Source organism: Rhamphochromis longiceps, linkage group LG23 (genome assembly GCF_057381845.1).
Source record: "Rhamphochromis longiceps isolate RC_006_pf linkage group LG23, R_longiceps_female_GT1.1, whole genome shotgun sequence".
NCBI classification, from domain to species: domain Eukaryota; kingdom Metazoa; phylum Chordata; class Actinopteri; order Cichliformes; family Cichlidae; genus Rhamphochromis; species Rhamphochromis longiceps.
Genome location: NC_140578.1, coordinates 6,705,285 through 6,732,550, shown reverse-complemented (window position 1 = coordinate 6,732,550; position 27,266 = coordinate 6,705,285).

The following is a 27,266-nucleotide window of genomic DNA, read 5'->3' as shown; positions in this document are numbered from 1 at the left end:
TTCAAGTGGCTTTGCTGGGTATGCTGTTGCCAATGGGCTCATGTGAATTTTAACAGCATTCAAGTTTTCATACAGTCATACTTGCTTTCTACATCTCATTCACTCACGTATACCAACACACGAATCAAACAGGCCATTTTTAACATCGACAAGCAGGGAGGGGGAGTAGGCGGGTCTTCTACATCCCCACTTCCTACACGATTCTGGCGTTGGGGTTGGCTGGGTCTAGGGACAGGTTAACTGCATCCCAGGATCACTGCTGGCTATGGGGTGGCACCTGTCAGTCCACACTTCAGAGGCTGGGGTGGAAGCAGCAGTTGGAGACCCAGCATCTGGCCTTTATCCGCTGTCTGCTCCAGCAAAACATCCACTAGGGAAAAACATTACCAAGAGATGCCAACAGAGAGTCTACGGTGCTCCTCTTGGGAAAGAAAATACGTCTACCACAACAAAGCATTCAGCCCATAATTCTGCTTGCTACAACTGCTGAACAGGACAGGTTTAAAAAAAAAATTGCAGGTTCATAAACCGATTAGTGAAACCACAGTATCTCCGCGATCTGTTTACTTTCAATGGTTTCTTCCACTTAGATAGAGACACAGATAAAAGGAAAGATGAAGACTCGGATGTGACAGCTTTATTACCATTAATGCCGTGACACACTGAAGGAAATCCCCTTTATCTGCACCTGAATCACTGACCTTTTCTTCATTACAGCCTTAGCATTGCATCTCCATTTGGACCACTGTTTTCTCACCCTTGAAAGCACTATGCATGTATTTTTTATCAAACATTTGAAGTGGATTGTGACTATAATGTAACTTCAAACCATTATTATTCTTTCAGATCAGCATTGTTCTGTCTTTTTTGCTTTTCAGAGAATAGTCATTTTATTACATGACGACAAGCTCCTTGTCGTCTAAGGAGTTTGGAAAGAAAAGCATCTGGACTTCTTTAAGTTGCTTGAAGATGTTTCGCCTCTCATCCGAGAAGCTTCTTCAGTTCTAAGGTCAAATGGTGGAGAGTCCCAGGTTTACGCCCTATGGGAGTGACCCCCCAAGAGAGACATGGACCCCCTGTTGATCCTCTACCTAATTGCACAAGCCAAGGTGTGAAAATGTGTGTAGGTCACAATCAGCCAAGGTTTCGGGTGAACCCATTCTGAAACCTAGCCCCACCCTAATCATGTGATTTCTGGAGGCCAAAAGGCCCAGGATGTGAGTAGGCGTTAAGGCGTCTGGGAAAGGATCTCAAAACTGGATTATATATGACAGGCACTTAGTATCATTACCACTGCCTCTGTTCAAAGATGGTCATTCACAGTGGACATAGATGGACTCTTTTACTCCTTTTTCAAACCATCTGTCTTCTCTGTCCAAAATGTGAACGTTGGCGTCCTCAAAAGAGTGACCTTTGTCCTTTAAATGCAGATGGACAGCCGTCTTGTCCAGTGGAGGTGGCTCTTCTATGCTGTACCATGGCTTTATGAAGTGGCTGTTTGGTCTCTCCAATGTAGAGGTCTGGGCATTCCTTGCTACACTGTACAGCATACACCACATTGTTAAGTTTTTGTTTAGGAGTTCTGTCTTTTTGACTGAGTGTGTGGCTGGGCCTGAAACCACAGACCACAATCTTCAAGCAACTTAAAGAAGTCCAGATGCTTTTCTTTCCAAGCTGCTTAGACTACAATCACCTGGATGACTGAGAACCTTTAGAGACTTATTACATTAAGTATATCAGACAGGCAGGTCACAAAGTCTAAGCTCACTTGATGTCAGCACAATAGCCGATAGCTTAGCCAATTGCCAATCGTGCATTCAATTGGCAAATCAATATAGGGCTCACCGTTTACCTGTCCACAGATGATGAGCCTCTTTGCAAACCAACTTCAACTCCAGCCCCTCCTTTTCATACAATGTTTGACATAATCAGTGACATATCAGGTCTCGCTATTTGAGATAGTAAGTAAGTAAATAAATAAAATATTTACATAGCACTTTTAACAGATAAAAATCACAAAGTGCTTCACAATAAAACCAGAAATATAAATAAAATAATATAAAACAATGAAAAATTTATTAAAAAGCTTGTTTGTATAAAAAAAATGTCTTCAGTTGCTTTTTAAAGGAGTCAGTGGAGTCTAGACAGCATAAAGACAACAGAAGAGATTTCCACAGCCTTGGTGCCAGTGCCTGATAAGCCAATGCCCACGTGTTTTGAAATTAGTACGTAGGACCAATAGTAACCTCTGACCTGAAGACCTAAGTGCTCAGGATGAAGCATAAGGTTTCAACAGGTCAGAGATGTACTGGGGAGCTTTGCTGTGAAGAGCTCTAAAAGTTACGACTAAAATTTTGAAATGAACCCTAAAATTTACTGGCAACCAATGAAGAGAAGCCGAAACTGTCTGACCTGTTGTTTGTGCCAGTTAAGAGTCTTGATCCAAAGCTGATTTGTTGAGACAAGTAAAAAGACCATTAAAATAATCCAAACGAGAAGAAGTACGACATACGAAAGTGACCCAGATAGGATTTGAAAATATCAGATTTATGCTGTTCACACTGTCATACCATGATCGGATATGGGTCACATAGGGTGAAAAAAGTGGGATTTGATGTGCTTTCGCCTGCAGTGTGAACGTAGCTTAAAACACCTGTAGTCTGAGTTTAGAAATGTTTCTTAAATGATAAAAACAGTTATGAAACAGTTGTTTGAAGTGTTTTTCAAGAGACATTGAACTGTCAAATATAACACCTACATTTCTGAGAATCAACTGAAATGCAGGGTCTAAAAAACTGATATGCTGCTTAATTTCTGAGAACATGTGATCAGGTTTAATAATCAAAGTTTCTGTTTTATATGTATTTAACTGGAGGAAGTTGTCATTTAACCATTGTTTGATTTCTGACAGACAATTATTTAAACAAGACCATTTATAAAACTCAGAAGCTTTAAAAGAACAGATGATAAGAAATATTACTGTAACGTCTGATAATTTGGTCTATAGGGAGTATGTAAAGCAAAAAGAGATCCGGACCTAAAACTGATCCTTGAGATACCCCGGAAGGCAGAACTGATGTTTCAGACAACACTAGATGCATACAGACAGCAAAAGATCTCTCAGATAGATACAACCAAAAACAATTGTAAAACAACACCAGTAATCCCAAAAAAGTCCTTAAGCTGTGGCTTTTACTGCTGCACACCCAACCTTAAGCTTTCCATATATGTGCATTAAAGCACAATGATCCCACAGCGGCACCATAACGCCAAATATCAATTACTGCAGACAAAAAAAAGCAACGAAACAAACAAAACACAAATTAACTCTATCATTCACAGTAGAATATAATCATATGAATGCTATGACTGTGAGTTTGAATAAACAATCAATTTATCAACTATACCTAAATTTGAGAGTATATGTGAGAGTATCTGAATGGACAGTTTGTTTACCTGCCCTGAGCACCAGGCAGTTACAGAGGAACTCAGCTGGCCTGTGTGGGGCGATCTATGGTGACAGAAAGAGGATGTTTATGTGTCACAACGGAAATTAAGACCACTGATAATGCTAGACATAGTGTGTTCCAGCTTCACCTCCCCCGGCTGAGGAAAAAAATAGAGGAAATGGATGATGGTGGAGAGACTGTGGGCGTGCGCTACATGTACAAGACATACACACAGAAACACAGATAGACACAGCGGGGGGAGTATAAAGTTGATCTCGGGGCAACCTGATGGACTGTGGTATAGATGGAAAAATAAATGGTTTTATGACGTACAGCAGCACACCACAGACTTTCCCGAATACATAAGAAGGGAAAAATATTTATATATATACTAACCCCAGTTTATGCTTTGATTGAACTTCCTAAAATGCACATTCAGCCCAAGCTAAATGTCATCTTCACTATCATGTAACTCACTGGGCCGTCTTTTACTCTGAGTCCACTGGGAAGCATGCTAAACAATTTAAAACATGTGGTCAAGTTTCAGTGAGTTTTTGTTTGCTTATGTTACACATTATCCTAAGAACTGTGATGACCTTCTTATGAAATAATTCATTAGTTTGACTGATATTTAGGGCACATGCACACAAGCAGTTCACTACCTGTGTCATCTCTATGCATTTTTGTTTGTTTTGGGGGGTTTTTATGACCAAAAACCAAGGACACAAGACATGCTCTAATCTCTTTTAAGTTTTGATTCTCAGAAAAACGGAAGTTTTGATCAATGCTTACCAAAAAAAAAAATCCCCAACCATCACCCTTATTTCCTCTTCTGCCACGTTTAAACCAAAAATGTGAGAAAGTTACGGTGAAAGAACTAGCAGGTTTCCTGAATACGAGACCTGAACAACCAACTCAGGGGTCAACGTTGCATCTGTGGTGGAAAGAGTAATGTCATCTGAATGGGGGAAATAATTGTTACCGCAGATGTGGTGGTGATAAGAGATCAAGAGAAAAAGTACAAACCACAGACTGTAAATAAAAGATGCCTCTAGCCACCATGAAGTCATCAACTGGTTAACCCCCTGGGGTCAAATCCTAATCTTACAGGACAGTGCATGAATAAAAACCATGACCCCTTTCATATTGGTGAAAAAATGTACCATATTGACCAATCAAAAAAATTATTTGCTTAGGCTGCTGCCCCCGCGACCCGGCCCCGGACAAAGCGGATGAGGATGGATGGATGGACAAAAAAATTATATGGCAACATGTGGTTGTTTAGAAATAGGGGGATGTTTTGGGAGTGACGGCGGCACGACAGAGTGAGCAAGCGAGTTTTCACATGTGAGAGATTTGTAACATTTAGCATGTTTGGAGTGTGTAGTTAGTGTGCGGTGTGGTCATTTGTTTTGTTTTGTGTGTCACAACAATGAGGGCACTAGTGAATGTCACAGTTGCTGCTAAAAAGTCACCAAATGTAAACTGCAATACAAATGCTGTGTCCAGGTGGAAAACAGGGGGAGTGATACGTCTCCTGCTGTCAGGCCTGCAGGTTTTAGGCCTGCGGTGTGCTCCTCCTTTTGTGGTTGACAGAAAATATTTTCTGGACTTCCACAAATAATTTGTGTGGCATCTTATTGTGACACGTTTTTGTTCTCTAATTTTAGTTTTAGTAGTTGGTTTAAATGGTTGTATCATGTTTTTCTACTCAGAGATGCTTTTTGTGTGATTTTAGATCAGTTGTGTTGATACAGTATGTCAAAATGAAAAAATAAGTAAATTCAGACATGTGAGGTTGTGCTGAAAAGAATGATGCCAAATAGAGCAGGGCGATATGACCAAAAATATTTATCACGATATACATTTGAAAATTTCACAACTTCCTTTCAACTCATTCATGTCACCTAAAAGGTAAACCTGTTTCTCCATCACCTGTTCAGTTCTGATGATTCAGTAAGAACATCTCCTGGTTTCATCTGTATGTTTCCCTCTCACATATCCAAAACAACATAATGACCAGCAGCTTTACAGCTGTGGCTCCAGCAAACATCAGCTGATACTAGAAATTAATATTAAATAAATTCTAACAACAGCTGATCATTGATCAGTTTGATGATTGAAGTAGCAACAAGAGGGAGAGGGGGAGAGAATAAGAAAAGAAGAGGCAGCTGCAGTGTAAAGACACAGAATAACTCCAGCTTTCTGTCTTTTTCCATTCTAGCTGAAGTCCGGGACAAACTGCGTTCCTTTTCAGCTCAATACGAAATGCCTAATATTTTCTCTGAATGTGGGGCAATTCAGTCTTTTTACGGGATGGTTGGCAACTCTACTAATTAACCTTATGAATAAAATAAAGTTCACTATCAGTAACATCATAGCACCCACCCAGCTGTATAGAAACTCCGTCATGCTAGCTAGCATGCAGTACGAGTTATTGTAACTGACTGTAAAAAGTCAGCAAAACAAAAATAAACTCCACCTAAACTTGGTTTATATCTGACCCAGATAGACTGCAGGTCATAACTTCTTACCTGAAGGTCTCTCCTCTTGCCTCCCCTTTCCCTCATGTACCTGCTGGCCTTCACCACTTGCTAATGTTACTTTCATTGTTTATGCCGTTACAAAAAAATAAATAAATCATTGGCCCATAAAAACGAAAAATCACCATCGGCCCACCGAGCAAATGTGCAAATATGCCCGATGGCCAGTCCAGCTATGGTCATGCCATCAGTTAACCCTTCGCGTGCCAGCTGTGGCACGCGTGCCCAGGGTTGCCAACCCCTGTTGTATAGTAAGGACTAGGGCTAGGTATCGTCACTGATTTCTAGAATCAATTAAATTCCGATTCACAAGGTCCCGAATCGATTCGATCCACGATTCGATTTAATTCGATTCGATTCGATTTAAATCTGGGAAATTTTGACAGTCAGAAATATTATAATTCAGATCAGTACATTTACATATTTTTGTATCAATAAAAAGGAAGCTGACACACGCAAGACTTTATCAAAGGTGTGAGCATCACAGCAGATGCTTTTGTGTCAAAGTAGCTGAAGATAAAACACAGAAAAACATGAAGGTGATTTTCCTGGCCTGGGATTTTATAAAAATATTCTGCAGTACATCAAAAACGAAAGAAAACCATTAATCAACATATGAACATTACCTCTGAAGTTACAGCGGTTTTATTAGAGACACGGTTAAGCGTTTTGCATTTTGAATAATTTTAAAAAGTTTAAATTTGTTCAGTATTGAACAGCAGAAATGAGGTTTTCTTTTCGGAAGAATGTAAAAGGGGAAAAAAACAGCGGCTGACAGCGCTGTAAACAACAGTAGACTTGTGCGTAACAAGCAAGCGAATAATGAAGAAAGGGAAACTGTTCTTGAAGTACAGAGAGAGAGAGAGAGAGAGAGGGAGGGAGAGAGAGAGAGAGAGCTGTGCATCACGGTGGAAGCAAAACAGTAAAAGTCAGAGTGAAGTCATGACGATGTTTATGTGAAGCATTTGGGTCTTCTTTTGCTGCTGGTTCGGTCAATATTGTTTGGAGAGAGATCAAACTAACAGCTTTAGAATCGGCTCATAAAGGGCGTGAACACAAAGCACGGACCCGCCGACAGATCAGAATCAGCGAGCTGTCGGCTTTCAGCCCCGACCGTGAGAAAGGCGACATCTAACTGATTCTGATCCGCGGGTCGCGCTGTGTGTTTAAGTCTATGTGCAGAATCCATGTACCTTTTTTTTTCTTTTTTCTTTTCTTTTTAGAATCTGTGTACCTGCTGTCATTTACTGTCTTAACTGTTTGGTGGTTCTTGAAATTTTGTGAGATGTCACCAGAGATTCTGGCATTTCGGGCAAAATAAATTTATATTAAAAAAATCGATTCAGGATTTTAATGAATCGATTTTACTTTATCCAAGCCAGAATCTATTTTAATCGATGAATCGATTATAAAAACCCACCCCTAGTAAGGACCCAACAATAATACAAAAAAAGCAAAATGTGTGTACACATATATGCAGTATATATATATATATATAAGGATGAAAGTGGTTTAAGGGGATTCACTGTTAACTCTTCAAATTATGTCCATCTCTCATATACACTGTATGGGCCAAATAAACATAAGTCACACTAATGAACAATAGTCTTTTTACCCTGATTTTCAAGATTTACTCTTACAAGGCTACAACTTTTTTTTTCTCTTTATTAGAAACTGAAATGTGTATGTAGAAGTGCTGTCAGCGTTGATCTCATTAAAATGACGTTAACGCAACACGGCGTTAATGAGCTAACCACCCTAATGCGTGCAGCCCCACGCATGGGGCGATCCACGCTAACTCGCTAATGGCGTTAACATCATTTTAACGAGATTAACGCTAGCAGCACTACACTATGTAATTATTTTTTGCAATTAAAACTGCATTCCTTCATATCCAAGTACAAATGCAAGTGTTACATTGCTGCATGAATGTCATGTTTAAATAATTTAATATTATAAGTTGAATAAGCGACTCGTTCATTTTTTTCTGTTATTAATTACATGCATATGTGTGGTCACGGGAAGTGGTTGGGCTTCTTTCCATAATGATGTGTAAGTATGTGACGTGATCGGATATGAGCACTACACATAATCTTGACAGAAAGTTAAATTTGTAGTGACAGCTAAACAATGAGATGAAATTCATTGACACTTTTATAAAAAGGAGCTCCACACAGATGCCATACTCTGTCAAGACCTTTCTAAAGATGTTGCATTACAGCCACTTTAAAACAAGAAACGTAAAATCAAATGAATTTGTAGAACAGAAAAGAGAAAACAATAAACTACAAAAAGGATCAAATGAAAGATAAATTGAAAGTGAAGATTCTGATGATTCTCCCTCTCTCTCTCTCTCTCTCTCTCTCTCTCTCTCTCTCTCTCTCTCTCTCCAATGAGCCCTAAGTTTGGAGCCAGATGACATTGATCACCTACAAACCAAGACCATGATCAAAATTACCAGAAATGTCAGCTAACATAGGTAGGTGTAGACGTGGTAAGGTTTCTTGATATTTCACACGATTATATTCTCACACTTAATGAAAATGTAAAGGGTATCTTGCTGGAAAATAAACCTACACTGTTGACCAGTATTTTAAGTCTTTATAATACCATGACCTCATTCACATAGAAGCTTAAAACCTCCTTCAGAGATGGAAAAGTAAAAAAGATATCATGCAAGCGATATTAGGTTAAAAGTAATAAGGTTAAAAGTTTGACTTATTTGACATCTTCTACTGTTCTACAGTTTGTGAAATGATCAACTGAAATGAGGAGAGACATCTTGTTCTATGACTATTCAAAATCTTCCCCACTGAGAATACAAAGTTCTCCGAGATTTGCATGCTGTTCCTAAGAAAAGAGTTTTAAATGGTGATACGTGTGTGAAAAAGATCCTTTTAAACGTTTACAGATAAACCCATCAGTGTCTTCACCTTGGCTGCTCTCTATCAATCTGTGACACCTGCGTATACCTGCAAGCTACAACATACAGTTCCATGACCTTACAGCAAGGTCAGAGGTATTCAGATTATTCACCACCTACACAAGTACATACATGATCATACGTTATTATAAAGAGAGATTCTTCACTTTTTCCAAATACTTAATGAATAGTTTGATACTTAGTGTATGTGATATATTTATGCTGTTTTTACTTTTTACTGCTCTCAGTTTCACTAGTTTCCTATTTGGGAAAGTATCGATTACCATATGCAATACGGTTGTGGTAAAAAATTTCCATCTTTTCATCGTGGTTGTCGTAATTTGGAATTTTTCATGATTTCTTTGAACTGTTCATTTTCGAAAGTGGAATGATTTTGGAGTGTACTACTTCAAAGACTTTAAAAAAAGAGAAAAAAGTTAGGTACACAGGTTTGAATTTAATTTGGATTTCCTCTCATGCACAGAGGATCAAAATTGTACATACTGGCTCAAATATATACATTAAAAGTAGGCTCATATTTACTTTACTGTCCCTTAGCAAGATACAGTGGGGCAAAAAAGTATTTAGTCAGCCACCGATTGTGCAAGTTCCCCCACTTAAAATGATGACAGAGGTCAGTAATTTGCACCAGAGGTACACTTCAACTGTGAGAGACAGAATGTGAAAAAAAAATCCATGAATTCACATGGTAGGATTTGTAAAGAATTTAGTCGTAAATCAGGGTGGAAAATAAGTATTTGGTCACCTCAAACAAGGAAAATCTCTGGCTCTCACAGACCTGTAACGTCTTCTGTGAGAAGCCTTTCTGTCCCCCACTTGTTACCTGTATGAATGGCACCTGTTTGAACTCATCATCTGTATAAAAGACACCTGTCCACAGCCTCAAACAGTCAGACTCCAAACTCCGCCATGGCCAAGACCAAAGAGCTTTCGAAGGACACCAGGAAAAGTATTGTAGACCTGCACCAGACTGGGAAGAGTGAATCTACAATAGGCAAGCAGCTTGGTGTGAAAAAATCAACTGTGGGAGCAATCATCAGAAAATGGAAGACATACAAGACCACTGATAATCTCCCTCGATCTGGGGCTCCACGCAAGATCTCATCCCGTGGGGTCAAAATTATCATGAGAACGGTGAGCAAAGATCCCAGAACCACACGGGGGGACCTGGTGAATGACCTGCAGAGAGCTGGGACCAAAGTAACAAAGGTCACCATCAGTAACACACTACAACGGCAGGGAATCAAATCCCGCAGTGCCAGACGTGTTCCGCTGCTGAAGCCAGTGCATGTCCAGGCCCGTCTGAAGTTTGCCAGAGAGCACATGGATGATACAGCAGAGGATTGGGAGAATGTCATGTGGTCAGATGAAACCAAAGTAGAACTTTTTGGTATAAACTCAACTCGTCGTGTTTGGAGGAAGAAGAATACTGAGTTGCATCCCAAGAACACCATACCTACTGTGAAGCATGGGGGTGGAAACATCATGCTATGGGGCTGTTTTTCTGCCAAGGGGACAGGACGACTGATCCGTGTTAAGGACAGAATGAATGGGGCCATGTATCGTGAGATTTTGAGCCAAAACCTCCTTCCATCAGTGAGAACTTTGAAGATGAAACGAGGCTGGGTCTTCCAACATGACAATGATCCAAAACACACCGCCCGGGCAACAAAGGAGTAAGAAGCATTTGAAAGTCCTGGAGTGGCCTAGCCAGTCTCCAGACCTCAACCCCATAGAAAATCTGTGGCGGGAGTTGAAAGTCCGTGTTGCTCGGCGACAGCCCCAAAACATCACTGCTCTCGAGAAGATCTGCATGGAGGAATGGGCCAAAATACCAGCTACTGTGTGTGCAAACCTGGTAAAGACCTATAGTAAACGTTTGACCTCTGTTATTGCCAACAAAGGTTATGTTACAAAGTATTGAGTTGTATTTTTGTTATTGACCAAATACTTATTTTCAACCCTGATTTACGAATAAATTCTTTACAAATCCTACCATGTGGATTCATGGATTTTTGTTTCACATTCTGTCTCTCACAGTTGAAGTGTACCTCTGGTGCAAATTACTGACCTCTGTCATCATTTTAGTTGGGGGAACTTGCACAATTGGTGGCTGACTAAATACTTTTTTGCCCCACTGTATATCGCAATCTGATACTTTTGGCACTCACCAGCAGGTCTCTGACATAATTCTGGTTGGATATTTGACTTTTATGACAGAAATGTTAGAATTCATAAAACTAGGCTGTTTTTTGTTTTGTTTTTTGCAGAAGCACAGCTTTTAAGCACAATCCACAAATTTTAATAGGGTTAAGATTGAAGTTTTGGGAATATTTAACCAAATATTAGTGGGTCTGTATGTATACTTTGACCCTCAAACTTGTTTATGCTGTATGATGTATGCAGTACAATCATTCCACCATGGACAAGAACAGTTCAAAAAAACATTAAAAGCACACAATTAGCATACCATTCATGTATCCATGAAGAGGGTACTTAAACCTTTGATCACAACTGTATATGCCAGTTTAAATGTAATTTGTATTTCTTTTTTGTACATTAATCTTTAAACACTGAATTATCTATATAAAACTCAGTTGCGCAAAAGTCGTGATGCTCTGAAAAATGCATAAGCAGAATTCAATGATTTGTAAATATCATAACCAAATATTTTATTTGCAACAGAAAAAATATCAAGTGTCAAAATTGTAAAAAATTACAAGCTAATTTTGAATTTGATGGCAGAAACATGTCTCAAAAAAGTTGGGATAGGGACAACAAAGTCTATAGAATTAAATGGTAATTAAAATAACAGAGAAAGATTTTCAACTAATTACGTTAACTGGCAACAGATCAGTGACATGATTGGTAAAACAAAACAAAGCATCTTACGGAGGCAGAATTTCTTTGAAAACATAGACACTTCATCCCCCCACCCGACCCTGTGGCTTGTCACGTGTCCCATAATGTTGTGCTGTGGACATTTATGTGCTTTTTTGTGCAGAGGAGTTTTTTTTTTTCCTGTTCTCACGCTGTCCTCCCAGGAGCCCAGCATGAGTAGAGGTCTCTTTTTTTCCTCTTGTACTTTCCCATTGTAGTGTATATTTCAGTGGGGGTTTTTTTCTGTAACACTACTGATCTCTGACCTGTATCCCCATGTGATGTCTGTGTTGTGTGTGTAAGGTCGGGGAGGGGGGGGGGGGGGGGGGGGGGTTCCTATTTCACTGCAGGGCAACCTGCACGTGGCGAATAAAGCCTTGATTGATTGATTGATTGATTGATTGATTGATTGATTGATTGATTGATTGATAAGAGGACAGGGACCATATGTCTTGGGAGGTGCATTAAGCTGGGCATACACTGTGCGATTTTTTTCCAGTCACGTTATTCAGCTTCTGCTCAAACTGCACGATTGACTTGCAGGAGTTAGAAGTTTGGAGTTCATGATGCAGGGTCTCACAATATACAGCCCGATGCTCTGATGCGACCTGAGTGCTCACACTGTGCATCCATAACATGAAGGTTATAATAGAAAATCTGTCACTTGCTCTCCCTCTCTCTCCCTCTCTGTCTTTCACACACACAGACACGCACACCACCATTATCAACTTAGCTAAATTGTTTTTGAAAAACATTGATCAATCAGCTGTGATTGAGTAGTAATGTCCATCCAATTATTTTCACGGTTGTTGTGGTCATGATAATTTTGTGCGGCCACATCAAAAAGGCTCAGATGAGCTTGCCAAAGCTTTACAAGTTGTGCCTCAATCGCTTGTGTCCAGATCACACGCTGCACTGCTGTGCTGCTCTGTCTTTTCACTTTCATTTCTGTGTTTGCGCGTGCACAGTGTGAGAGGCTGCGTTGACACCCTCACGATGGTCGCCAGGATTTCAAACAGGTTTGATTTTCTTACAACCAAGCGATTGATGATCGGGAGCTAGTTGTGGGGTGTTAATCGCTTATTGTTACTCCACGTACCTCCACGATGCACGACACACGATGAAGGCAAAACTCGGGCCGATCACCAAAACGGTCGAACGACTGAAAAATCGTCTCAAAATTAGCCAAAAATTGCACACTGTATACCCAGCAATAGTTCCTACTGAATTGGCAGTCTGCACACTTGAAGGCACCATAGAAGCTGAAAGGTTTTAGAGTAACATATGCTCCCATCCAGTTGATGTATTTTTCAAGGAAGGCAATGCAAATTTCAGCAATACAATGCTAAACTGCATAGTATATCTATTAGAACAGCATGGCATCGTAGTAGAAGACCCCAGCTGCTGAACCAGCCTGCGCAAAGCCCAGATTTTTCACCTGAAACAAAAGCTAGAATCCTATCAGACAACAATGGGAAGTCCAGAAACTCGTCTCCTCAGTTCCCGCCCTGTCCCAACTTTTTTGGAGACACGTTGCTGCCATCAAAATTAAAACAAGCCATTATTTCTATTAAAATAGTAATATTTTCTCATTTTAAATGTTTGATATTGTTAATAGAGTTTGGGATTATGACATTTGCAAATCTTTTAATTCTGCTTTTATTTGCATTTTACAACAGCTTCCCAACTTTTGTTGAACTGGCTGTTCTGGGCCACCTACACATTACCCTGCCGTGAAGTTCTCAGCACACAGTTTTACGTGGTCTGCCACTTTGTGTCTGAGTTGCTTTAGTTGCTTAACGGTTCCATTTTGCAATAATACCACAGATGGCTGATTGTGGAATATTTAAGAGGGGATATACTTCAGGAACTGACTATTACAGCACCATGCTCAGTGAGCTCAGAGTGAAAAGGAGCCATTTGAAGTGGTTCAGGCATCTGACAAGGATGCCTCCTGATTGCCTCCCGGGCATGTCCCACCGGGACGATTATATCTCCCGGACAAGCTGGAGGAGTTGGCTGGAGAGAGGGAGGTCTGGGCTTCTCCGCTTAGGCTCCTGCCCCCGCGACTTGGCCCCGAATAAGCAGAAGAAGCTGGATGGATGTCCCTACACAGCACTGTTCATTCTTTTTAGACAATGGACCATTTGTGCTTTCTGTGTTTAATCTCTGTTTGTCTCCTTTCTTCATTAAATTTTAGTAAATTCTCTCCTGATTGTGACCTGAATCCATCAGCCTATTAAGGTTCAACGCAGGGGACTCAAACGCGGGACTCCTGAATCAGCTGAACACAAGTATTTATTTACAGAGTTCACCAGGTGTATATACAGAGAGTGCCGGGCAGTGCTATATACAACAATGTGAGGGACGGGGCTCCAGGGAAATCCAAGGGGGGAATCACTCGCTCTCCAACTCTCCACATACACGACTGCAGTTCCTTTCTTCACACTTGACACACAGATTCACACGGGAAAGGTAATCCAGGGGGTCTGTAGATGAGGAAACAGGAATGAGTGCGATATTCACAAAAGACACTTGACTTATCTTGAGCTGTAGCTTGACTCTCACTGTCGCGTGGTAGACAACGATCCAGCGAAGACCCACAATGAGTTCCGCCCCGGCGACAGAGAGGAGGAGAGAGCGAGCGCGAGAGAGAGAAAAGAAAGAAAAAGGCCGATCAGCGTCTCGCCGATCCCCCAGGCCGTTACACAGCCATATAATTATGGGGCTCCTCTGTCCCCCTAATAAATGTTTCTGACCAGCTACAGTTAGCCACTGGCCCCCTTTCCTGTAGTAGCCACAGTTGGGCTTTTATAGCTGTTATTGATAACCTGAGTTACTCACTGTGTTTTGCCCAAATTTTGGATGAAAGCCTGTCATGTGTGGATTGCTCATTAAAGGTTGGGTGAGAGATCAAATAAGGATGCTTTATTACAACGTTTAATGAACACAATTCTAAATAAAGATTTTTGTTTTTCAAGTATTTGTGTCATTGGTACTTTTTGTTTCTTGACACCAGACCAGTTTAAGAAAAGTGTGGACAATTTTATTTAGATTTTTCTGAGACAAATAAGGAATCAAAGCTTTATTATAATATTCTCAGTGGGTTTGGAGGACATTTCTTTTAAATGGAGCCCAGATAGGTTTAAACATCTTTGTTACATCCATTAATATATAAAGTTATCATTTAAAAACTGCTTTTTTAATTTACTCTGGCTATTTTTTTAAACATGTAAGTGTGACAAATATGCAAAAAACCAACCAAATTTTAAAAAAAAAACCAAGAAAGGAAGTGGGTAAATACTTTTTCACAGCTCTTTAGCGGAGGTGCAGCCTGCCAGACAGCTATGAGATTTTTTTAAGAACCTTACACTGTACAGTTGTTTTGAATCTATCCAAAGATAGTGAAACCATTTTTGTGCCAGTCTGTAAAGATAGTTTTAAAAACGACTTGATTATGCATTGTAGGATGGCAGCTTTCTTTTGGAGCTGTTGTAGAAAATGAATGCACAGATGAGACAGAAACACGACCTTGAACCACTGTCTGCAGATTAGTCTAAGCATCAACCGAATGTTATTTCTGCTACCGCATTTTTATCACAGTAACCAACAAGAATGCCACAGGAATGACATTTATATTCTCCGAACTTCGAGATTTCCGAGAAAGTGATCTCAGCTGTACTGTTCATGTGCTGGAGGGGGAAAATAAGGGTGCTGTCCACAGCATGGAAATTACTTTTACTTTTATTGCTGAAAAGGACAAGGGCGCAATGGAAAAGTACAAAACTACATCCAGGACAGAAACAACTGCATTGTGCTACTAATATAACTTTGGCTTTTTGCAAGCATCCGCACAGACAGCATGCTAACGCTAATCCTGCCAAGAGCCCAGAATGATGTTAAAACTGAATGGCGACCCCAGCCCAGCAGCCAGATGCTAAAGTTTAACAGGTAACAAAAGCAATGATGAGCATTCAGACTATAGCCTCCGTTTCTACCTGCTCATGTTTCTAGAGTAGAATCACTGCGGCAATCACTTTTAAGAAAAGTGTTCTGTGTAATAAATTACTGTTTTGAGTAACAATAAGTGATTAGTGATATTGAGAATGGAATCGGAATCATTCGATTCTTATCTATTCCTATCGCCACACAGCGCTGTTCATTCTTTCTGGCCAGATAGACTGTTTGTAATTTTTATGTTTAATCTCTTTGTCTCCTTTGTTTATTTATTTTTTAGTCAAGTCAGCTTTATTTATATAGCACATTTAAAAAAACATCAAGAGTCGGCCAAAGTGCTGAACAGAGGGATAACGTATAACATTTTCTAAAAAGTTAAAATAGATGAGATTAAAAAAAAAAAAAGACATTATAAGACATCCATACACACACACACACACACACACACACACACACACACACACACACACACACACACACACACACACACACACACACACACAGGCAGACTCTTATTTAGTAAATTCTCTCCTGGTAGTGAACTGACTCCATCAGCCATATAACTAGCAATTCTGGCCTGATTACAGGGCTCCTCCGTCCCCCTAACAAATGGTAGTTTATAGGGATTACCTTTATTTTGGACCTGTTTTAGAAAATGAGTTTTTCTGTCACAGACGAGACAGAAACATGGCCTTGAACCACTGTCTGCAGATTAGACATCACCCAAATGTTATTTCTTTTATCTCTCCTCACAGTAACCAAAACAAGAATGCCACAGAAATGATATTGGTATTCCCCAAACTTCAAGGTTTTGGAAAAACTGATCTCGCCAGTACATTTTAACAGCCTGGAATGTGTCTGGGTTTGGTTAAGTTTTTCAGGCCTGAAGATAGCTTTGTAGGAAAACCATATTGATACAGGGTGGTGGTGAGGGTTTTGTTGTTTTGCACAAATTAGAGAGAATTAAATTGTAGTTCTGAAAATCTAAGGAGATTAGCTCTCCTTTAGAAACACTTAGACAATCCTGAGAAAAAAAACATATCACATTTAAGGCTTTCCTAATCCCAAAGCTTACAACCTGTATCTGAATTTTATATACTGCATTGTCGTTACATGACTGGCTCATTGGATAAGTGCATTAAAGGTGTTCTTAATAAAGCGCTTTGTGATATCATTGCATCATGTGTAAGTTCTGTTTCAGCAGTAACAGCCTCAGTACACCTGCAGATTTGGTGGGCCCTGCTTCCAAATTTCTTGTGAATCAAACACTCCACACATCTGTATGTAGATGATGATGATGATGATGAGATAGCCTTTATTTGTCAGTTTCAATTGCCCACAACAGAGATGACAGACCTTGCTGACCATACATACAATACACAAAGCCAGCTCCAATCAGCCAGAACGTGGTTCCGAATTGGTAGATGTTGTTCAATGTCCTCCATCGAGAGTGTCGCCAGACACATGATGCAACCGACCATCGACGACAGCAAACGTCTCAGCAGGACAATTAGGCTCTCCCAAGCCCAGGAGGGTGTCAATTTCGTTACGGAATCAGTTGATCAAATCCATAATCCTTTCAGTTTTAGAGAACAAGATTGAGAGACTCTTTGAGGGTTAGAGTTAGACGAGTATTCAATTCAATTTTATTTATATAGCGCCAAATCACAACAAAAGTTGCCTCAAGGCGCTTCATAGATACAGAGAAAAACCCAACAATCATATGACCCCCTATGAGCAAGCACTTTGGCGACAGTGGGAAGGAAAAACTCCCTTTTAACAGGAAGAAACCTCGGGCAGAACCAGGCTCAGGGAGGGGCGGGGCCATCTGCTGCGACCGGTTGGGGTGAGAGAAGGAAGACAGGATAAAAGACATGTTGTGGTAGAGAGACAGAGGTTAATAACAGATATGATTCAATGCAGAGAGGTCTATTAACACATAGTGAGTGAGAAAGGTGACTGGAAAGGAAAAACTCAATGCATCATGGGAATCCCCAGCAGCCTACATCTATTGCAGCATAACTAAGGGAGGATTCAGGGTCACCTGATCCAGCCCTAACTATATGCTTTAGCAAAAAGTAAAGTTTTAAGAATAATCATGACAGTAGAGATAGTGTCTGTCTCCCGAATCCAAACTGGAAGCTGGTTCCACAGAAGAGGGGCCTGAAAACTGAAGGCTGTCCCTCCCATTCTACTTTTAAATACTCTAGGAACAACAAGTAGGCCTGCAGTGCGAGAGCGAAGTGCTCTAATAGGGTGAGTACACAAAGACATAGAAGCAGCAGCAGGGGAGATAAGGGAAGGAGAGGGTGAAAGATGCGCCCGCCTCCTCTGAGAGCCAAAGTAATTCAGATGCTGTTTAAATCATTTATTTATATTTGAAAATGTAATATACAGTTACATATCAATATAAAACTAGTTTTTGTGTGTGTGTGTATATGTTGCATTTTGTCTGAACCCAGCTATGTGGGAATCACAAGCCCCAATCGTCAGAGGGCTGCGTCAGGAAGGACATCTGGTATAGGCCTCAGCATGTTCAATATTAAACTTTATGACAGTACATGTAAGTGAAAAGAAACCCCCAGAAACCTCAATATGGAAAAATAAAGTTAAGACAGATTGAATCTACTATCTATTATCAACAGACTTGCGTGCACTATCTGTAGCTGCCCATTTGGAATTACCACTCGTGACGCAGAGAGCTTCGACAGATTCAACTTTATTCTCTCCTCTTTTAGCCCTTTAAAACCGATCGGAGCGGGCACGCTCCGTTTAGCATAGCTATTTTTAAATCTCTGTAGAACTGGAACCACGTAAGGTAGCACAATAATTATTTTGCATATGAAACCGGAGGATGTTGGAATCGACGTCAGCGCAAACTATCCTATGTCCGCCATTACCTGGCCGAAACCGGAAGTGGCGTCATTTTCTTTTTTTTTGACACTGTAATTTTTATTGATAGTTTTGTCACAGTTTAAACATAGACATGTATTGCATTACAGGAGAAATATGACGTCATTTTCACTGAATTTCTTTTTTTTTTACCTTCAGGGCCTTATAAGCCTATACTTGTGTTTTTAAAAGTCGTATTTGGCTTTAATCTTTTCTGTATGGTTTCTGGGATGCTTAGAACTCAAGTTGCACTGCTGGAAATAGTTTATTTTGATGCACATGCTGTTTTTTTGCAAATTCGCATTATAATATTTATTTTCATTTTTCTTGCAGTATATAAAAATTGGTGTATCTCAAAAATAAAACTATGAAGACACTCAAAATAAATTTCCTGTGATTGGAAACTATTTTGTGCAACTTTTTATATTTACAGTTTTGAGCAATCAACCTCTTAAATTTCTCTAACTAGAAATATATGTAAAAAAAAAAAAAAAAAAGATTTTCAAACGATTTTTTTAGTTTAGTGCACTTTTTTTGCAATTTATGTAGTTTCTTTTGATTTAATGCATAGATATTATTAAAATTTGGGCTATAACGATTATATTGATGTATAGCAACTTGAAATGCTCCCAAAAATGGCTCTACAGCATGTAAAAATATCAAGATAAGCTCTGGCGGACTTGATTCTATGGTAGGTCTTAAAGCAGGGGTCGCAAACTCAAATAAGCCGCGGGCCACTTCTGGCACCGTCATCTCATTGGAGGGCCACTTTAGTGTCCAAGTAGTACAAAAAAACAAAACACGAAAACACCCACTAAAATGTAGTGTTTTGTTTGTTTTGTTGTGTAACAAGACAAAATTGCAAACATGAACGCAATTTTTTTTCTCACTATTAACTATCTGAAGCCTTTCAGTTTCATTTGTCATATGTAAGTCAGCACAGGGTCAACATTGCAATGAAATGTATTTGACGAGCAGAAGACAGTCACTCAGCAGTATAGTACAGTCGTTTCATTGAACTACCAAATAAACAGCTCTTTCTGGCCAGACACATGGCAGCACTTTTTGCTACAATTTTGTTTGTATTTAACAAAATAAAAATGCAGGCATAAGCGTACGCATTAGTTTTCGACTGCAAGTGAAAATTGTTTTCTTTCCAAATAAATCTCTCACTGAACTAACACAGCCAATCCCTCAACATGTTTGCACTCTCTTGTTACCTCGGCCAGGTCCGCGGCTCCGAACCGTGGTAAGGTGACCTCTGGCTAATACTTTGGGTTCTATGTCGGGCTCGTAGCCAGGAACTAGCTTTACTGTCTGGGTCAACTTTGCTAGCGAGAGAGAGGCGTTGAAAGGCTGCTCCAGCAGAACTTTATTGTTTGGGAGGAAAATACAAACACAGTGTACAGTCGAGTCTTAATAGCTTACTGGGCTCGTCAGGCACTCTTTTTGGCTGCAGTGGTTATTTTTATATTTACATGCTTCCATCTCCCATTTCTGCTTGGTAGCACCTCGTACTTTTCACTTTCCTTTTTCTCCCTCCCTCATGCTCACACATACACAGCGGGAGGGGCGGTCCCACAAATTCTTCCTGCAGCAAGGACTACACCGCCCATGAGGCTACAGTCTTAAAGGGCCATGCCTGTAACGCTCTGCCATCATATTAAACCATTTTTCGTATAATAATTTAAAAAAAAACATTTCTTCACATCAGTATGCCTGTCTTAAAGGGTTAAACCACGGACAATGTGGCACTGTGAAAACTATAAAGATGCAAAAACAAATGCCATTATAACATTTTAGTAGAAAGTGCAGAAATGTTCACATTTTACTATATAGAAAATTATTTTTATGAACTCAATTCATGACACTGACATAAATCAATAGCGTTTAAATAATTTATGTTACAGCATTTAATAAAATGAATTAAAGACAACCTTTCTGTCTCTTAAATGCATAAACAATCGTTTGCAATCATTAAACCAAAGTCTTTCTGCTTCCAAGTGTGCCAATCATGCTGAACCTGCTAACAACCTCCTCCATGAGCATCTCTTAGCCAGTCTTTCCACACCACAAACAAATGACATGCATATAGAAAAACACAGAATTCAACCACATTGTATAAACGTTCCCAAGTTATAGCATGTGACAGGCAAATAAAGTACAAGGTTTTACATGAATATTTCCAAAAGTAAAGTTTTTTTTTACTCTGAAGCAACGTGTTTGTGTCGTTTTACTGAGAACAGAACAGGTAGTGTGACACAATAAAAGAGGAAGTGCTAAGGTACTCTTGTAAATAAAAGCACAAAGTAAAGTGGCTTTGCCATTTTGGCATTTACACTATCTTTGATCTGCTATAGCTCAAGGACAAGACCTAAGAAAAGGTTATAGAATACAGGACATATACCACCGAAATGACAAGTCGAATGATTTCATTTTGCTAATAATTATCAGTGTCCTTTGATAAGAACAAAGTGGAGAAGTTCACCTAATGGCATTTTTGGTAAAAACCAAGAAACTAAATACTATACCAACTGGACTTGTTTTCCAGCCACAGGTCAAACACAAGTATTCTAGAGCAAAATGTGAGACTATCTGCTCAGCTGCTTAAACTTGGCCAAAAGTGGATCACAAAACATGAAAATGAACCTAGGCACAGCATCAAATCTACAACAGAATGGCTGAAAAAGAAAAGAATCGAGGCATCGCAATGGCTCGGTCAAAGACTGTGCTGTGCACCCATTTTTCTGGGTTTTAGGGAAACTTTCATAGATTTGAAAATTCATGCGGAAGAGACTTGGATGTGACCAGTTAACAGTTTAAAAGAGATCTTGGCACAAACAGAGAGTATTACGCTTCCGTTACGAATTTGTGTGGGAGCATTAAAGGCTAAACTAACTGAAAAGAAACCCCCCAGAAACCTCAATATCAACAAATAAAGCTCAGGCAGACTGAAACTTCATTATCAAAAGGTTTGCGTATTATATCTTCGATCTGATATAGCTCAAGGACAACACCGAAGAAGAGGTTGCAGGATATAGAAAACTTTTAATCATTTTAATGATGTCTGACCAGCATGTAGCCCCCGAGCTGGAGACAACTTGGGTTAAATTTGTGATTTATTAAATTTTGGATTATTTTAAACATCCTACCTTAAACTCAAACCTTTGTTATTCGAGTGTGGTGCTTCCACTAAACCTGAGAGAAACTGTAATGTGTTGGTTCCTACATAACTACAGACCACTACAGGCAGTTATTATTTTTGTAGAGGTTGTCATTCACTGACAAGCTGAACTAAATTCACCGTGATGTCGTCTCACATTGCATTTTGTTTCTTTGCTATAATTGTTTTAAGAACGGCTCTAAACTAAGAACCTTATTTCATCTCAGTCACTTTCATCAGTTCCAGTTTAGAGTTGAAACTTTTATGACATTCAAGTGCATTATTCATTGAGATTTGTCAGTCATACTTGGTATTTAAAAAAGGCTCATAACGTGTGCTTGTGAGCTGCTCTTTTTTGCAACTTTGTTAGTCACATTCTAATTCAAAGTCCCAAGCCTCATCTATATTTCCCACATTTCCCAAAAATATGGTAATATTTGAGTCACTGAAAGTCCCCTGAGTGTAATAGGAACGTGGCGTTAGGTATCTGGTTTTGGCTGAGTGAAGCACAGATACTTGAATGTGTATAGGTGGATACTTGGGGCAGGAGAGCCAGAGGTGTTACTTCAGATATTGCATCATGATGATGAAACACTGCCTTGTAGCCTAGACTAAGCCGCCGCATTAAAACTTTCACTTCCGCTTGAACAAGAGAGATTTACAAAAGCAGGAGAACGGAAGTTTACCAACTGTGTGGGGATATGACACATGCCGTAATGTAAAAATGTCGCAATGAAACCTTTTGTTATCCAGATACCGGACAATAAATAGTTAGCCTTTTTTGAATAAATGTTACTATTGTTTCTAAGATGATAAGATGAAAGCCTAATCATCAAACAAAATATCTTTATTTATAGATATTTTAATTTCAGCATGTAAGACCAAACATGTATTTCTGCCCTACATAAGATTATAATGGGAAAAACAACACTAAAAACACTCTGTCAACATGTTTCCAACTTAGGATGGCATTGTGTGTGAAAGTATACTACTTAAAGCACATGTAGTTCCTTCTATTCATTTTAAGCTTTAGCCTGTAGAAAAAAGACAGTTAGGGTCAGATGAGGATTGGAGCACTGTTCATGGTATGAAATTACACGTTACTGTCTTTCTTGATCACTTCTGCCTCAATTCTCATAGCAGAAAAGTCATTCTCACTACTTTTAGTGCACTTCTCAAATCAGTAAAACATTTCCTCACCCACTTTAGACTTTTTTTTATTGCTATTACACACACTGGTTCCTACACGTACTTCACTACGAAAGATATTTGTTAGTGTGTTCATGCACTTCTCACTTGAATATGACAACTCATCAAAACAGACTTTTTGTACTTTTTTTAGTCTCAACTCTAGATTTCTGACTTTCCTCACTACTGTCCAGCAATCTAGTAGTGTTTTCAATTAAATTACTTCAAGCTTTTCTCAAATATGTGTGAAAGAGCAAATCCCGTAGCACATTTTCAGAGAATTTCTTGCAACAAATACAAATAAAAACCTACAGTCTTGTATCACAGCTGCTCAACAAAACCACATCCCAAGGATGCTCTACTCGACTGGTGAGAGTGGGAGGGTACGCTTTTTAGTCTTTTATCCTCTGTGCAAAATGTAGCCTCGGTTTCCTGTTCTTACCTGACAGGTGAGGCCCCCAGTGCGGCCTACTGTTGTTATAGCCCATCTGCTTCAAGGCCAGATGTGCTGTACCTTCAGAGATGCTTTTGTGCATAACTTGTTTTTAATGAGTGGTTATTTGAGTAACTGTTGCCTTCCAATCAGCTCAAACTAGTCTTACGATTTTCCTCTGACATCAGCAAGGTATTTGCAGTGAACTGACGCTCCCTGTCCTCATTCCAGATGCCTTGAGGCGACTTTTGTTGTGATTTGGCGCTATATAAATAAAATTGAATTGAATTGAATTGATTGTGTTGGAAAATCCCAGGAATTCAGCAATGTCTGAAATACGGTTTGAACTTCAGCAGGCTGTTTTGGTTATGACTGCATTCATAAATGCTTTGAGTTGCTGCTGACTAGATATGTGGATTACTGTGACGAGCAGTGAAACAGGCGGACTTAATAAACTGGTTCCTGAATGTGTGTAGCATGACTTTACTGGACTGTACAGTAGTTGGTGCTATATTCTTAGATCATATATATATATATATATATATATATATATATATATATATATATATATATATATATATATATATATATATATATATATATATATATATATTCTCGATTCCATCAGTTTTGTAAAGTTTTGAAAAAATCTTTCACATTTTATTTTTGTTTCTGAAAAACTTTTACTCTTCACTAGGCCTGCATTTTTTGTTTTTTGTTTTGTTTAGTTCTTTGCAGAACTCTTCCCAAAGTCAGTAATATTTGATGAGTTGGCTGTTAAAAGGTGATGAAAGGTTTTCATTGATTCATCACAGTTTTCAAGTGACTGACTGATTATTCATGTTTTGATAAATAATATGCAAAATGATGTTGAAATCTCCCAATTCTTTGAATCTTTGGGCTGAAGGAGGGACAATACTCGGTGTATCAATGCTCAATCAACAATCATTTATTTCCATACAATTCAACAGTCAGAGCATTACAACGTCCGGACGGGAGAGATGCTACCAGAGGGTCAGGCACATGTCTCAAAATGGTGACGGGTTGCTCAGCTTTTTATAGTCTCTAGTGGCCCCCAGCTAGTCGTAAAAGCCAAAACATCACATTTTTTCTCTGTTACAGCGCCTAAGTTATGACCTCGGCAGTTGTTTCTCTGCTTTCTGTAAGGTGGGGGTGTGGAATGTGGTCTATCTATCTCCCCTGTCTTTAGACACAGAGTCTCCTGCTTACAACCTTCTCTTCATGATTCAACAATTAAGCATGTCAAGAAAACAGTGTAACACATTCCCAGCAGATCAAGGATACAGAGTGATGCACATTTATCTAATGAACTAATATGTGAATATGTTCTGTTAACTCAAAAGTATAATGAGAACTACACTACATACAGCTCACACACTCTATATTAAAGGGTATAATGTGATCTACAGCAGTATTCTAATTCAACTACTTTGATTACATATATAAGGTAACATATAATAACAGAATAATCTAATAATTCCCCCTTTTGATCTCTGAAAGAGATCACTTACAACATGCACTCCAGGGTCGCAAGGTCCAGGTTTTCTTGATCCTGAGGCCCTCTGTCCCCCTTTAACGGGTGGACCATATGTGGGATGACCTCTGTGTTCACGCAGTTCAGATGCAAGCAAAGTTAGATTTACAACCATAACAGCAGTTACAGATGACTCTCCCATCACTCCCCAATTCTCCCACAGCTTTATTTTGGTGCTCCAGTTTTCCACTCCCATTTTAATGCCACCTTATACCTTTCAAATGTACTTAGACTAGAACCTCTGTCTAAGGAGCTTTTAACCTTTATTTTTATTGCTGCAGCTACCAGTGTCTTCCAGTTGGGTGATTCTCAGCTTCTTTCTTCGACCTCCGGGGTTAGACCACCCTTTAGTCATTGCACAGTTCTGGGGATTATTCTGCCCCGATTTCAAACAAGGATCTGTGTGTCTTGGGTTCACCGGCGTGTCCCCCTTTTTGCCAAGAGCCTCTCGAACCTCGTTGGTCTGGTGTTCCTGGTTTTCGCCAACCCCTTCATGGTTATTGCTGTGTTTGTGGAATCCATCTTCTCCAGGAGCCCAAACGTCATGACACTTGACCCCAGTTGCTGTCTCGGCTGTCCCTACATCTGTCTCTGCTGTGAAGGGTCCTCACATCTCCGTGTCCCCGTCTGGTGTCTCTTCCTTTCTCTGCAAGAGACAGAAAACCAAAACACCTCTCTCCCTAGCCTTGATAATCTAATATTGTTATCCATTGTTGTTCTAATGATTCAAATTTGGTTTAAAATATTATGTTCAGGACCTATTCTAATCATAATCTATGTGTGTGTAAAAGAAATCAAAAATTAGTGAACCCTTTCTAAGTCTAACACATTATAAGCTTAAGTTTTACCATAGCTAAATTATTAAACACAGAAATAACGTCATAAGATGTTCATAAAACCATTGTTTGATGTTCGGACTCAACTTCCCCCTTTTTGACACACTCCCATGTGTCAATTCATTGGAGCTAGACAATTAAAAGAGAAGGTTGGTGACATCATATCTCAGAAAGTATCAGAAATTCTTCTCTCGAGTACCGTTGCTCCAGCCTTGTCATCCCTGAGGATCTTCGATCCCGAAAATGTCCCTTCTCCTCATGTAATAAAGTCTGTCATCCTTCCATGCCCTGGTAACTGGTCCATCCAGAGCTGTAACATTTTGAAATGTACATACAACAAGCCAAACCACACCTTGGTCACACCAACCCTTTTCTGCCCTGAAGATGTCCAACACCATCTTAGTCTGGACCAGGGTTGTAATAGTTTTGCAATTTTCATCAGTTTTAATCAGTTTTTACCAATTCTTTGCTAGTTTAGTTTAGTTTTTATTTTCTGAAAATCCTTAGTTTCAATTTAGTTTTATTTGTGTTTTGCAAAAATTAAGTGTAACAAAATCCCAGTTCCATCATATCAGTCATGCTCTTCTGGTTATCCTTGGGTGTTGAGACTAATAACTATTAACTCTTGCCGCACCGTGTGGTCCTAATTTTGGTTGAAGTGAATTGATAACCTTTTGAAGGCGATTGTTTCACACCTTTATTTAGATGTCCCAGTCCTGTTGTCTCAGGATACATCACGCTGCCTTATCTGGGGTTAGCTGTTTTCTGGGGATGCGGGTTGAGTGGGTGAGCTCTTCAAGGAGGGGGAGTGTGCTCCCCCTGATGAGGTCTTCTAGGTAAGCTAGGTTAGCCTTCTTGTGTGAGCTTTTCAAGTGCACTTTAAGGTTAGTGGGACTTTTAGTTTTATAAATGTCCCTCATGTCCCCCTGATGACCCAGTATTTCATTTTTGCACACTGTAGTACACATTTTAGTTTTTGCTTGTAGCTCGCATACTCTACTTGCCACTCCTCTAAGTCCTGATGTTTCTTAGAGAGGGCAACAGTACCTTTAAAATTATATCACATGTGTGGGGGTGTGGCCTTGCCAATTGTTTTGCCCACCTTTTCAAAATGGCTGGCGTGCCCACAAGCACATTTCATGGAAAAAGAAAGGTAAGCTTGATATTTACATTTAAAATGTTTTGTTAAACTCAGATTTTTATTTTATTCTTTTTGCAAGTACCCCTCCTCGGTGGCGAGAAACTGTTGGTGTGGTCAAGTGGGTGCTCTGGAAACAAACGCTCAGGACAGAACAGTTATCAGTCATGTACTTCCTACAAATTTTGCATATGTTTTATTTCATATTGATCCTCTGAGTGTAATGGTACATTTTAATTTGAATTTATCCAAACTAAACACAATATTTTCTTTATTTACTTTGCTCTT